Genomic DNA, 14,869 nt, shown 5'->3' with positions numbered 1-14,869 from the left:
ACTAAACTAAACTAGACTAGAACCAAATGCTAAACTAAATACTATAAACACAGGAACTAAGATAAACTGCAGTAGTAGATATTCTAGCTTAAAACGATAGGCGTATAATGCACCTATAGGTTTTAAGATAGAATACAAGTTTATGTACAAAGTGTATATTGCGCAATGGTTGTAGATGTATCATAGATGTAGATGTATCAAAAAAGTTATGACATGCAAGTCACGGCAACACAGATGATGAAGTGTTTATAAAGTAGACGATGATGTAAAGTCTTTAAGTCTGATGATGATCACTTGTTAAAAGTTAATCACAGAATATATATCACGGGTGGAAGTATCACAGATAAACACAGTCATGGTTGATGTCACGGGTATCACAAAGTCACTCACAGTAATCGTGAATCAGTCACTTGTTGGTAGGTTGTATGCCGTATCATGATCGATGCATCGGGGGTCGACGTACAATGCAAGTACATAGGCCTCGTCGTGAAAGCGGGGTCGTCGTCAACGTTTCGTTGCTCAGGTGTAATGACAACTCCGTACCTGTTCGGGCGCCATTTTGTCACAGGTTCAGGCTTCTAGTCGTCCCAGACAAATATTAAAGACGGAGTTTCTTTTAAAATGTATTTATTTGCCTGTAACATGAAACGTCAACATTAGAAAAGTGTTGAGTGCTCTCGGCCAATCCTACCAGGCTGACAGGTGACAATTGACTATGCGTTCAAATTGCCGTGACGTCACAGGTAGAAGCCCGTGAATTAGACGTTAAGCCAGGTACGGGTAGCACGTACAACTCATTACATGCAGACAGTGGAGGAGCGGCCTTACGATGGATAAAAGTAGAAATAAGGCTGCCGGCGACAGTTAATACGTGATATCCGTGTTCTATATAACCGTTAATACGAGACGCAGGTGTTCGTGATAAACGTTAGTATGTGACATCTGTGTTCGATATAACTTTTAGTATGTGTTACCATGTTCGTTCTAATCGTTAGTACGAGATATCCGTGTTCATAATAACCGAAATACGTGATACCCGTATTCATGTCAATTGTTAGTACGTGACGCCCGTGTTCATGATAACCGTTAGTATGTGACATCCGTGTTCGTTATAACCTTTAGTACGTGTTACCCGTGTTCATTCTAATCGTTAGTACGTGATATCCATGTTCGTTACAACCGTAATACATGATACCCGTGTTCGTTATAGCCGTTAGAACGTTAGTACGAGTCCGTTGCAGTATTTTTCTTATCTTGAAAAAATGTGCTGCTGATGATGATGATAAATGTTGACAATATGAGAATATTAACACGAGAAATGCAAGTCAATGCCTACTACCAGAAGTAAAATGTAACCATTGTCTTACTCTGACGTGTTTATTATTGCGTGTAATCCTCAGTCCTAGCATTTGATTCGAGTTAGTCAAATCCACTATCTTTTGTCTGTTATTGTTTTCAAACATTTGACGAGTCGGGGGTCATCATTTGTATATATATTTCTGTTCAACAGGATAAATTGACTGTTTCTCATATCTCAAATATCTCATGGTTGTGTGAAACTTGTTATACAGTAAACTACGGTTATAACGAACTCAAAGGGACTACCAATTTTAGTTCGTTATAACCGTAATTCGTTATATGCGTATATACAGCATTACTTTAGCATATAGTCGGGACTAGTTCGTTATATCCGTTAGTTCGTTATAAGCGTGTTCGTTATTACCGTAGTTTACTGTAGATGGATTGAAAAATCTGACAGACGTGCCTTATGCTGACGACAAAGGTGACATATCACTTAAACTATATAATATCAACCCTTTCAAAAATGTGTTTGTAAATTATACCATGATATTCACGTTGTTCTTATTTTCAGATGTGAAAAGTTACTAGTCTATATTATGTTAAGGCAATTTGGGAAGAACGTTTTATTTTACTGATACTCAGATAATCTGATGTCGCAACAATAAGTTTAGTTGCGCCTCCCAATCAGAGTCGGTGAGTAAATTGGAGTAGAGGCGAATTTCTAGTGTAAACTTGTTTAAAGGCGATTAACATTTCACAAATATTTGCGTTTGCAGTATGACCATAAAATGATTGAAATAAACAAAAGATACTGATATTGTGGACAAATATTGGACATTTCTTTGAGATTAAGTAATTTTGGCATTTGGCAGCCATCTTGGATTTTCCTCGCCACAAGTGGGCGCTGCATATTAGATTTGAATTATGTACAACATTATGGTTGGCATAAATTCCTAAAAATTGACAACATTATTATGATATATTGAACATAAATTGACATCATAAGAGATTTTAACTGTTTTGGTGGCCATTTTGGATTTTCTACCCGTGAAGATGCCGGGTAGAATAGGTCTTCAGCAACCCATGTTTGCCGTAAAAGGCGACTATGCTTGTCGTAAAAGGCGACTAACGGGATCGGGTGGTCAGGCTCGCTGACTTGATTGATGAATGTCATCGATTCCTGTTGCGTGGATCGATGTCCATGATGTAGATCACTGGATTGTCTGGTCCAGACTCGATTATTTACAGACCGCCGTCATACAGCTGGAATATTGCTGAGTGCGGCGTGAAACAACAAACCAAACCCAAAACCACCAGGTGGCACTGCTGAGGTTGATCCATATCCAGCAATGTTCATTGTATAAGTGTTCCAAGTGTGTTGCTTTTAACCCAAAGTGCCAAATTTGAACAAAATCCAGACTTAACTTCTCCACTATGTATCTTTGTTTGGTATTCATGTTTAACAATATAATGGGTCGGTTTCTCGGCAGGATAAAGCCAACGGATAAAAACGTGTTTTATGTGAGCGATCTAGACGAGCTAGACTGCACTATATATAACTGATCCAGACTAAAAAGATGACACTGTATATGTGTCCGGACCAACTAGGTGGCACTGTATATAACGGATTCGGATAAACGAGGTGATGCTGTATATATTGGATCTGGACAAACGAGGTGATGCTGTATATAAGGGATCTGGACATACGAGGTGATGCTGTATATAAGGGATCTGGACAAACGAGGTGATGCTGTATATATGGAATCTGGACAAACGAGGTGATGCTGCATATAAGGGATCTGGACAAACGAGGTGATGCTGTATTTAAGGGATCTGGACAAACGAGGTGTTGCTGTATATAAGGGATCTCGACAAACGAGGTCATGCTGTATATGAGGGATCTGGACAAACGAAGTGATGCTCCAAATAAGGGATCTGGAAAAACGAGGTGCTGATGTTTATAAGGGATCTGGACAAACGAGGTGATGCTGTATATAAGGGATCTGGACAAACGAGGTGATGCTGTATATAAGGGTCCTGGACAAACGAGGTGATGCTGTATAAATGGGATCTGGACAAACGAGTTGATGCTGTATATATGAGATCTGGACAAACGAGGTGATGCTGTATATAAGGTATCCGGACAAACGAGGTGATGCTGTATATATGGTATCTGTATAAACGAGGTGATGATGTATTTAAGGCATCTGGAAAAACGAGGTGATGCTGTATATAAGGGATCTGGACAAACGAGGTGATGCTGTATATATGGTATCTGTACAAACGAGGTGATGCTGTATATAAGGGATCTGGAAAAACTAGGTGATGCTGTATAAAAGGGATCTGGACAAACGATGTGATGCTGTATATAAGGGATCTGGACAAACGAGGTGATGCTGTATTTAAGGGATCTGGACAAACGAGGTGATGCTGCATATAAGGGATCTGGACAAACGAGGCGATGCTGTATATATGGTATCTGTACAAACGAGGTGATGATGTATATAAGTGATCTGGACAAACGAGGTGATGCTGTATATAAGAGATCTGGACAAACGATGTGATGCTGTATATAAGGGATCTGGACAAATTAGGTAATGCTGTATATAAGGGATCTGGACAAACGTGGCGATGCTCTATATATGGGATCTGGACAAACGAGGTGATGATGTATTTAGGGGATCTGGACAAACGAGGTGATGTTGTATATAAGGGATCTGGACAAACGAGGTGATGCTGTATATAAGGGATCTGGACAAACGAGGTGATACTGTATATAAGGGATCTGGACAAACGAGGTGATGCTGTATTTAAGGGGTCTGGACAAACGAGGTGATGATATATATAAGGGATCCGGACAAACGAGGTGATGCTGTATATATGGGATCTGGAGAAACGAGGTGATGCTCTACATAAGGGATCTGGACAAACGAGGTGATGCTGTATATAAGGGATCCGGACAAACTAGGTGATTCTGTAAAAATGGGATGTGGACAAACGAGCTGATGCTGTATATATGGGATCTGGACAAACTAGGTGATGCTGTATATATGGGAGCTGGACAAACGAGACGATGTTGTAGACATGGTATCTGTACAAACGAGGTGATGATGTATATAAGGGATCTGGACAAACGAGGTGATCCTGTATATAAGGTATCTGGACAAACGAGGTGATGCTGTATATGTGGTATCTGTACAAATGAGGTGATGCTGTATATATGGGATCTGGACAAACGAGGTGATGCTGTATTTAAGGGATCTGGACAAACGAGGTGATGCTGCATATAAGGGATCTGGACAAACGAGGCGATGCTGTATATATGGTATCTGTACAAACGAGGTGATGATGTATATAAGTGATCTGGACAAACGAGGTGATGCTGTATATAAGAGATCTGGACAAACGATGTGATGCTGTATATAAGGGATCTGGACAAATTAGGTAATGCTGTATATAAGGGATCTGGACAAACGTGGCGATGCTCTATATATGGGATCTGGACAAACGAGGTGATGATGTATTTAGGGGATCTGGACAAACGAGGTGATGTTGTATATAAGGGATCTGGACAAACGAGGTGATGCTGTATATAAGGGATCTGGACAAACGAGGTGATACTGTATATAAGGGATCTGGACAAACGAGGTGATGCTGTATTTAAGGGGTCTGGACAAACGAGGTGATGATATATATAAGGGATCCGGACAAACGAGGTGATGCTGTATATATGGGATCTGGAGAAACGAGGTGATGCTCTACATAAGGGATCTGGACAAACGAAGTGATGCTGTATATAAGGGATCCGGACAAACTAGGTGATTCTGTAAAAATGGGATGTGGACAAACGAGCTGATGCTGTATATATGGGATCTGGACAAACTAGGTGATGCTGTATATATGGGAGCTGGACAAACGAGACGATGTTGTAGACATGGTATCTGTACAAACGAGGTGATGATGTATATAAGGGATCTGGACAAACGAGGTGATCCTGTATATAAGGTATCTGGACAAACGAGGTGATGCTGTATATGTGGTATCTGTACAAATGAGGTGATGCTGTATATATGGGATCTGGACAAACGAGGTGATGCTGCATATAAGGGATCTGGAAAAACGAGGTGATGATGTATTTAAGGGATCTGGAAAAACGAGGTGATCCTGCATATCAGAGATCTGGACAAACGAGGTGATGCTGTATATATGGTATCTGTACAAACGAGGTGATGATGTATTTAGGGGATCTGGAAAAACGAGGTGATGCTGTATATAAGGGATCTGGACAAACGATGTGAAGCTGTATATAAGGGATCTGGACAAACGAGGTGATACTATATATGAGAGATATAGACAAACGAGGTGATGCTGTAGATAAGGGTTCTGGACAAACGAGGTGATGCTGTATATCAGGGATCTGGACAAACGAGTTGATGCTGTATATAAGGGATCTTGACAAACGAGGTGATGCTGTATATAAGGTATCCGGACAAACGAGGTGATGCTGTATATATGGTATCTGTATACACGAGGTGATGATGTATTTAAGGCATCTGGAAAAACGAGGTGATGCTGTATATAAGGGATCTGGACAAACGAGGTGATGCTGTATATATGGTATCTGTACAAACGAGGTGATGCTGTATAAAAGGGATCTGGAAAAACGAGGTGATGCTGTATATAAGGGATCTGGACAAACGAGATGATGCTGTATTTAAGGGATCTGGACAAACGAGGTGATGCTGCATATAAGGGATCTGGACAAACGAGGCGATGCTGTATATATGGTATCTGTACAAACGAGGTGATGATGTATATAAGTGATCTGGACAAACGAGGTGATGCTGTATTTTAGAGATCTGGACAAACGATATGATGCTGTATATAAGCGATCTTGACAATTTAGGTGATGCTGTATATAAGGCATCTGGACAAACGAGGTGATGCTCTATATATGGGATCTGGACAAACGAGGTGATGATGTATTTAGGGGATCTGGATAAACGAGGTGATGTTGTATATAAGGGATCTGGACAAACGAGGTGATGCTGTATATAAGGGATCTGGACAAATGAGGTGATGATGTATATAAGGGATTTGGACAAACGAGGTGATACTTTATATATGGGATCTGGAAAAACGAGGTGATGCTGTATTTAACGGATCTGGACAAACGAGGTGATGATGTATATAAGGGATCCTGACAAACGAGGTGGTGCTGTATTTATGGGAGCTGGACAAACGAGTCGATGTTGTATATATGGTATCTGTACAAACGAGGTGGTGATGTATATAAGGGATCTGGACAAACGAGGTTATGCTGTATATAACGTATCTGGACAAACGAGGTGATGCTGTATATGTGGTATATGTACAAATGAGGTGATGCTGTATATATGGGATCTGGACTAACGAGGTGATGCTGCATATAAGGGATCTGGAAAACGAGGTGATGATGTATTTAAGGGATCTGGAAAAACGAGGTGATCCTGCATATAAGGGATCTGGACAAAGGAGGTGATGCTGTATATATGGTATCTGTACAAACGAGGTGTTGATGTATATATAAGGGATCTGGAAAAACGAGGTTATGCTGTATATAAGGGATCTGGACAAAGGATGTGAAGCTGTATATAAGGGATCTGGACAAACGAGGTGATGCTATATATGAGAGATATGGACAAACGAGGTGATGCTGTAGATAAGGGTTCTGGACAGACGAGGTGATGCTGTATATAAGGGATCTGGAAAAACGAGGTTATGCTGTATATAAGGGATCTGGACAAACGAGTTGATGCTGTATATAAGGCATCTGGACAAACGAGGTGATGCTGTATATAAGGGATCTGGACAAACGAGGTGATGCTGTATATAAGGTATCCGGACAAACGAGGTGATGCTGTATATATGATATCTGTATAAACGAGGTGATGATGTATTTAAGGTATCTGGAAAAACGAGGTGATGCTGTATATAAGGGATCTGGACAAACGAGGTGATGCTGTATATATGGTATCTGTACACACGAGGTGATGCTGTATATAAGGGATCTGGAAAAACGAGGTGATGCTGTATATAAGGGGTCTGGACAAACGATGTGATGCTGTATATAAGGGATCTGTACAAACGAGGTGATGCTGTATTTAAGGGATCTGGACAAACGAGGTGATGCTGCATATAAGGGATCTGGACAAACGAGGCGATGCTGTATATATGGTATCTGTACAAACGAGATGATGCTTCATATAAGGGATCTGGACAAACGAGGCGATGCTCTATATATGGGATCTGGACAAACGAGGTGATGATGTATTTAGGGGATCTGGACAAACGATGTGAAGCTGTATATAAGGCATCTGGACAAACGAGGTGATGCTATATATGAGAGATATAGACAAACGAGGTGATGCAGAAGATAAGGGTTCTGGACAAACGAGGTGATGCTGTATATAAGGGATCTGGACAAACGAGTTGATGCTGTATATAAGGGATCTGGACAAACGAGGTGATGCTGTATATAAGGTATCCGGACAAACGAGGTGATGCTGTATATATGGTATCTGTATAAACGAGGTGATGATGTATTTAAGGCATCTGGAAAAACGAGGTGATGCTGTATATAAGGGATCTGGAAAAACGAGGTGATGCGGTATATATGGTATCTCTACAAACGAGGTGATGCTGTATCAAAGGGATCTGGAAAAACGAGGTGATGCTGTGTATAAGGGATCTGGACAAACGATGTGATCCTGTATATAAGGGATCTGGACAAACGAGGTGATGCTGTATTTAAGGGATCTGGACAAACGAGGTGATGCTGTATATAAGGGATCTGGACAAACGAGGCGATGCTGTATATATGGAATCTGTACAAACGAGGTGATGATGTATATAAGGGATCTGGACAAACGAGTTCATGCTGTATATAAGGGATCTGGACAAACGAGGTGATGATGTATTTAAGGGATCTGGACAAACGAGGTGATGCTGTATATAAGGGATCTGGACAAACGAGGTGATGCTGTATATAAGGGATCTGGACAAACGAGGTGATGCTGTATAAAAGGTATCCGGACAAACGAGGTGATGCTGTATATATGGCATCTGTATAAACGAGGTGATGATGTGTTTAAGGCATCTGGAAAAACGAGGTGATGCTGTATATAAGCGATCTGGAAAAACGAGGTGATGCTGTATATAAGGCGTCTGGACAAACGATGTGATGCTGTATATAAGGGATCTGTACAAACGAGGTGATGCTTCATATAAGGGATCTGGACAAACGAGGCGATGCTCTATATATAGGATCTGGACAAACGAGGTGATGATGTATTTAGGGGATCTGGACAAACGATGTGAAGCTGTATATAAGGGATCTGGACAAACGAGGTGATGCTATATATGAGAGATATGGACAAACGAGGTGATGCTGTAGATAAGGGTTCTGGACAAACGAGGTTATGCTGTATATAAGGGATCTGGACAAACGAGTTGATGCTGTATATAAGGGATCTGGACAAACGAGGTGATGCTGTATATAAGGTAAATGGACAAACGAGGTGATGCTGATCTGGACGAACGAGGTGATACTGTATATATGGGATCTGGACAAACGAGGTGATGCTGTATTTAAGGGATCTGGACAAACGAGGTGATGATGTATATAAGGGATCCTGACAAACGAGGTGATGCTGTATATATGGGATCGGGAGAAACGAGGTGATGCTGTATTTATGGGAGCTGGACAAACGAGTCGATGTTGTATATATGGTATCTGTACAAACGAGGTGATGATGTATATAAGGGATCTGGACAAACGAGGTGATGCTGTATATAACGTATCTGGACAAACGAGGTGATGCTGTATATGTGGTATCTGTACAAATGAGGTGATGCTGTATATAAGGGATCTGGACAAACGAGGTGATGCTGCATAAAAGGGATCTGGAAAACGAGGTGATGATGTATTTAAGGGATCTGGAAAAACGAGGTGATCCTGCATATAAGGGATCTGGACAAAAGAAGTGATGCTGTATATATAGTATCTGTACAAACGAGGTGTTGATGTATATATAAGGGATCTGGACAAACGAGGTAATGCTGTATATAAGGGATCTGGACAAAGGATGTGAAGCTGTATATAAGGGATCTGGACAAACGAGGTGATGCTATATATGAGAGATATGGACAAACGAGGTGATGCTGTAGATAAGGGTTCTGGACAGACGAGGTGATGCTGTATATAAGGGATCTGGACAAACGAGGTTATGCTGTATATAAGGGATCTGGACAAACGAGTTGATGCTGTATATAAGAGATCTGGACAAACGAGTTGATGCTGTATATATGAGATCTGGACAAACGAGGTGATGATGTATTTAACGGATCTGGACAAACGAGGTGATGCTGTATATAAGGGATCTGGACAAACGAGGTGATGCTGTATATAAGGGATCTGGACAAACGAGGTGATGCTGTATATAAGGTATCCGGACAAACGAGGTGATGCTGTATATATGGTATCTGTATAAACGAGGTGATGATGTATTTAAGGCATCTGGAAAAACGAGGTGATGCTGTATATAAGGGATCTGGACAAACGAGGTGATGATGTATATAAGGGATCTTGAAAAACGAGATGATGCTGTATATAAGGGATCTGGACAAACGATGTGATGCTGTATATAAGGGATCTGTACAAACGAGGTGATGCTGTATTTAAGGGATCTGGACAAACGAGGTGATGCTGTAGATAAGGGATCTGGACAATTGAGGCGATGCTGTATATATGGTATCTGTACAAACGAGGTGATGCTTCATATAAGGGATCTGGACAAACGAGGCGATGCTCTATATATGGGATCTGGACAAACGAGGTGATGATGTATTTAGGGGATCTGGGCAAACGAGGTGATGTTGTATATAAGGGATCTGGACAAACGAGGTGATGCTGTATATAAGGGATCTGGACAAACGAGGTGATGATGTATATAAGGGATCTGGACGAACGAGGTGATACTGTATATATGGGATCTGGACAAACGAGGTGATGCTGTATTTAAGGGATCTGGACAAACGAGGTGATGATGTATATAAGGGATCTTGACAAATGAGGTGATGCTGTATATATGGGATCGGGAGAAACGAGGTGATGCTGTATATATGGGAGCTGGACAAACGAGTCGATGTTGTATCTATGGTATCTGTACAAACGAGGTGATGATGTATATAAGGGATCTGGACAAACGAGGTGATGCTGTATATAAGGTATCTGGACAAACGAGTTGATGCTGTATATAAGGGATCCGGACAAACGAGGTGATGCTGTATATATGGTATCTGTATAAACGAGGTGATGATGTATTTAAGGCATCTGGAAAAACGAGGTGATGCTGTATATAAGGGATCTGGACAAACGAGGTGATGCTGTATATATGGTATCTGTACAAACGAGGTGATGCTGTATAAAAGGGATCTGGAAAAACGAGGTGATGCTGTATATAAGGGATCTGGACAAACGATGTGATGCTGTATATAAGGGATCTGGACAAACGAGGTGATGCTGTATTTAAGGGATCTGGACAAACGAGGTGATGCTGCATATAAGGGATCTGGACAAACGAGGCGATGCTGTATATATGGTATCTGTACAAACGAGGTGATGATGTATATAAGGGATCTGGACAAACGAGGTGATGCTGTATATAAGAGATCTGGACTAACGATGTGATGCTGTATATAAGGGATCTGGACAAATTAGGTGATGCTGTATATAAGGGATCTGGACAAACGAGGTGATGCTTCATATAAGGGATCTGGACAAACGAGGCGATGCTTTATATTTGGGATCTGGACAAACGAGGTGATGATGTATTTAGGGGATCTGGATAAACGAGGTGATGTTGTATATAAGGGATCTGGACAAACGAGGTGATGCTGTATATAAGGGATCTGGACAAATTAGGTGATGCTGTATTTAAGGGATCTGGACAAACGAGGTGATGCTTCATATAAGGGATCTGGACAAACGAGGCGATGCTTTATATTTGGGATCTGGACAAACGAGGTGATGATGTATTTAGGGGATCTGGATAAACGAGGTGATGTTGTATATAAGGGATCTGGACAAACGAGGTGATGCTGTATATAAGGGATCTGGACAAACGAGGTGATGATGTATATAAGGGATCTGGACAAACGAGGTGATACTGTATATATGGGATCTGGACAAACGAGGTGATGCTTTATTTAAGGGATCTGGACAAACGAGGTGATGATGTATATAAGGGATCCTGACAAACGAGGTGATGCTGTATATATGCGATCGGGAGAAACGAGGTGATGCTGTATTTATGGGAGCTGGACAAACGAGTCGATGTTGTATATATGGTATCTGTACAAACGAGGTGATGATGTATATAAGGGATCTGGACAAACGAGGTTATACTGTATATAACGTATCTGGACAAACGAGGTGATGCTGTATATGTGGTATCTGTACAAATGAGGTGATGCTGTATATATGGGATCTGGACAAACGAGGTGATGCTGCATAAAAGGGATCTGGAAAACGAGGTGATGATGTATTTAAGGGATCTGGAAAAACGAGGTGATCCTGCATATAAGGGATCTGGACAAAGGAGGTGATGCTGTATATATGGTATCTGTACAAACGAGGTGTTGATGTATACATAAGGGATCTGGAAAAACGAGGTGATGCTGTATATAAGGGATCTGGACAAAGGATGTGAAGCTGTATATAAGGGATCTGGACAAACAAGGTGATGCTATATATGAGAGATATGGACAAACGAGGTGATGCTGTAGATAAGGGTTCTGGACAGACGAGGTGATGCTGTATATAAGGGATCTGGACAAACGAGGTTATGCTGTAGATAAGGGATCTGGACAAACGAGTTGATGCTGTATATAAGGGATCTGGACAAACGAGTTGATGCTGTATATATGAGATCTGGACAAACGAGGTGATGATGTATTTAAGGGATCTGGACAAACGAGGTGATGCTGTATATAAGGGATCTGGACAAACGAGGTGATGCTGTATATAAGGGATCTGGACAAACGAGTTGATGCTGTATATAAGGTATCCGGACAAACGAGGTGATGCTGTATATATGGTATCTGTATAAACGAGGTGATGATGTATTTAAGGCATCTGGAAAAACGAGGTGATGCTGTATATAAGGGATCTGGACAAACGAGGTGATGCTGTATATATGGTATCTGTACAAACGAGTTGATGCTGTATATAAGGGATCTTGAAAAACGAGGTGATGCTGTATATAAGGGATCTGGACAAACGATGTGATGCTGTATATAAGGGATCTGTACAAACGAGGTGATGCTGTATTTAAGGGATCTGGACAAACGAGGTGATGCTGCATATAAGGGATCTGGACAAACGAGGCGATGCTGTATATATGGTATCTGTACAAACGAGGTGATGCTTCATATAAGGGATCTCGACAAACGAGGCGATGCTCTATATATGGGATCTGGACAAACGGGGTGATGATGTATTTAGGGGATCTGGACAAACGAGGTGATGTTGTATATAAGGGATCTGGACAAACGAGGTGATGCTGTATATAAGGGATCTGGACAAACGAGGTGATGATGTATATAAGGGATCTGGACGAACGAGGTGATACTGTATATATGGGATCTGTACAAACGAGGTGATGTTGTATTTAAGGGATCTGGACAAACGAGGTGATGATGTATATAAGGGATCCTGACAAACGAGGTGATGCTATATATGTGGGATCGGGAGAAACGAGGTGATGCTGTATATATGGGATCGGGAGAAACGAGGTGATGCTGTATATATGGGAGCTGGACAAACGAGTCGATGTTGTATCTATGGTATCTGTACAAACGAGGTGATGATGTATATAAGGGATCTGGACAAACGAGGTGATGCTGTATATAAGGTATCTGGACAAACGAGGTGATGCTGTATATGTGGTATCTGTACAAATGAGGTGATGCTGTATATATGGGATCTGGACAAACGAGGTGATGCTGCATATAAGGGATCTGAAAAAAGAGGTGATGATGTATTTAAGGGATCTGAAAAAAAAACGAGGTGAACCTGCATATAAGGGATCTGGACAAACGAGGTGATGCTGTATATATGGTATCTGTACAAACGAGGTGATGCTGTATATATATTGGATCTGTATAAACGAGTTGATGATGTATTTAAGGGATCTGGAAAAACGAGGTGATCCTGCATATAAAGGGATCTGGACAAACGAGGTGATGCTGTATATATGTTATCTGTACACACGAGGTGATGCTGTATATAAGGGATCTGGACAAACGATGTGATGCTGTATATAAGGGATCTGGACAAACGAGGTGATGCTATATATGAGAGATATGGACAAACGAGGTGATGCTGTAGATAAGGGTTCTGGACAAACGAGGTGATGCTGTATATAAGGGATCTGGACAAACGAGTTGATGCTGTATATATGGGATCTGGACAAACGAGGTGATGATGTATTTAAGGGATCTGGACAAACGAGGTGATGCTGTATATAAAGGAGCTGGTCAAACGAGGTGATGCTGTATATAAAGGAACTGGACAAACGAGGTGATACTGTTTATAAGGGATCTGGACAAACGAGGTGATGCTGTACATAAGGGATCTGGACAAATTAGGTGATGCTGTAAATATGGGATCTGGACAAACGAGGTGATGCTGTATTTAAGGGATCTGGACAAACGAGGTGATGCTGTATATACGGGATCTGTACAAACCAGGTGATGATGTACATAAGGGATCTGGACAAACGAGGTGATGCTGCATATAAGGGATCTGGACAAACGAGGTGATGCTGTATATATGGTATCTGTACAAACGAGGTGATGATGTATGTAAGGATCTGGACAAACGAGGTGATGCTGTATATAAGGGATCTGGACAAACGATGAAATGCTGTTTATAAGGGATCTGGACAAACGAGGCGATGCTGTATATATGAAATCTGGATAAACGAGGTGATGATGTATTTAAGGGATCTGAACAAACGAGGTGATGTTGTATATAAGGGATGTGGACAAACGAGGTGATGCTGTATATAAAGGATCTGGACAAACGAGGTGATGCTGTATATATGGGATCTGGACAAACGAGGTGATGTTGTATTTAAGGGATCTGGACAAACGAGGTGATGCTGTATATAAGGGATCTGTACAAACGAGGTGATGCTGTATTTAAGAGATCTGGACAAACGAGGTGATGCTGCATATAAGAGATGTGGACAAACGAGGTGATGATGTATATAAGGGATCCTGACAAACGAGGTGATGCTGTATATATGGGATCGGGAGAAACGAGGTGATGCTGTATATATGGGAGCTGGACAAACGAGTCGATGTTGTATCTATGGTATCTGTACAAACGAGGTGATGATGTATATAAGGGATCTGGACAAACGAGGTGATGCTGTATATAAGGTATCTGGACAAACGAGGTGATGCTGTATATGTGGTATCTGTACAAATGAGGTGATGCTGTATATATGGGATCTGGACA

Source organism: Haliotis rufescens, unplaced genomic scaffold (genome assembly GCF_023055435.1).
Source record: "Haliotis rufescens isolate VD_foot unplaced genomic scaffold, xgHalRufe1.0.p SCAF_79, whole genome shotgun sequence".
In the NCBI taxonomy this organism is placed as follows: Eukaryota; Metazoa; Mollusca; class Gastropoda; order Lepetellida; family Haliotidae; genus Haliotis; species Haliotis rufescens.
Note: the sequence above shows the minus strand (reverse complement) of the source record.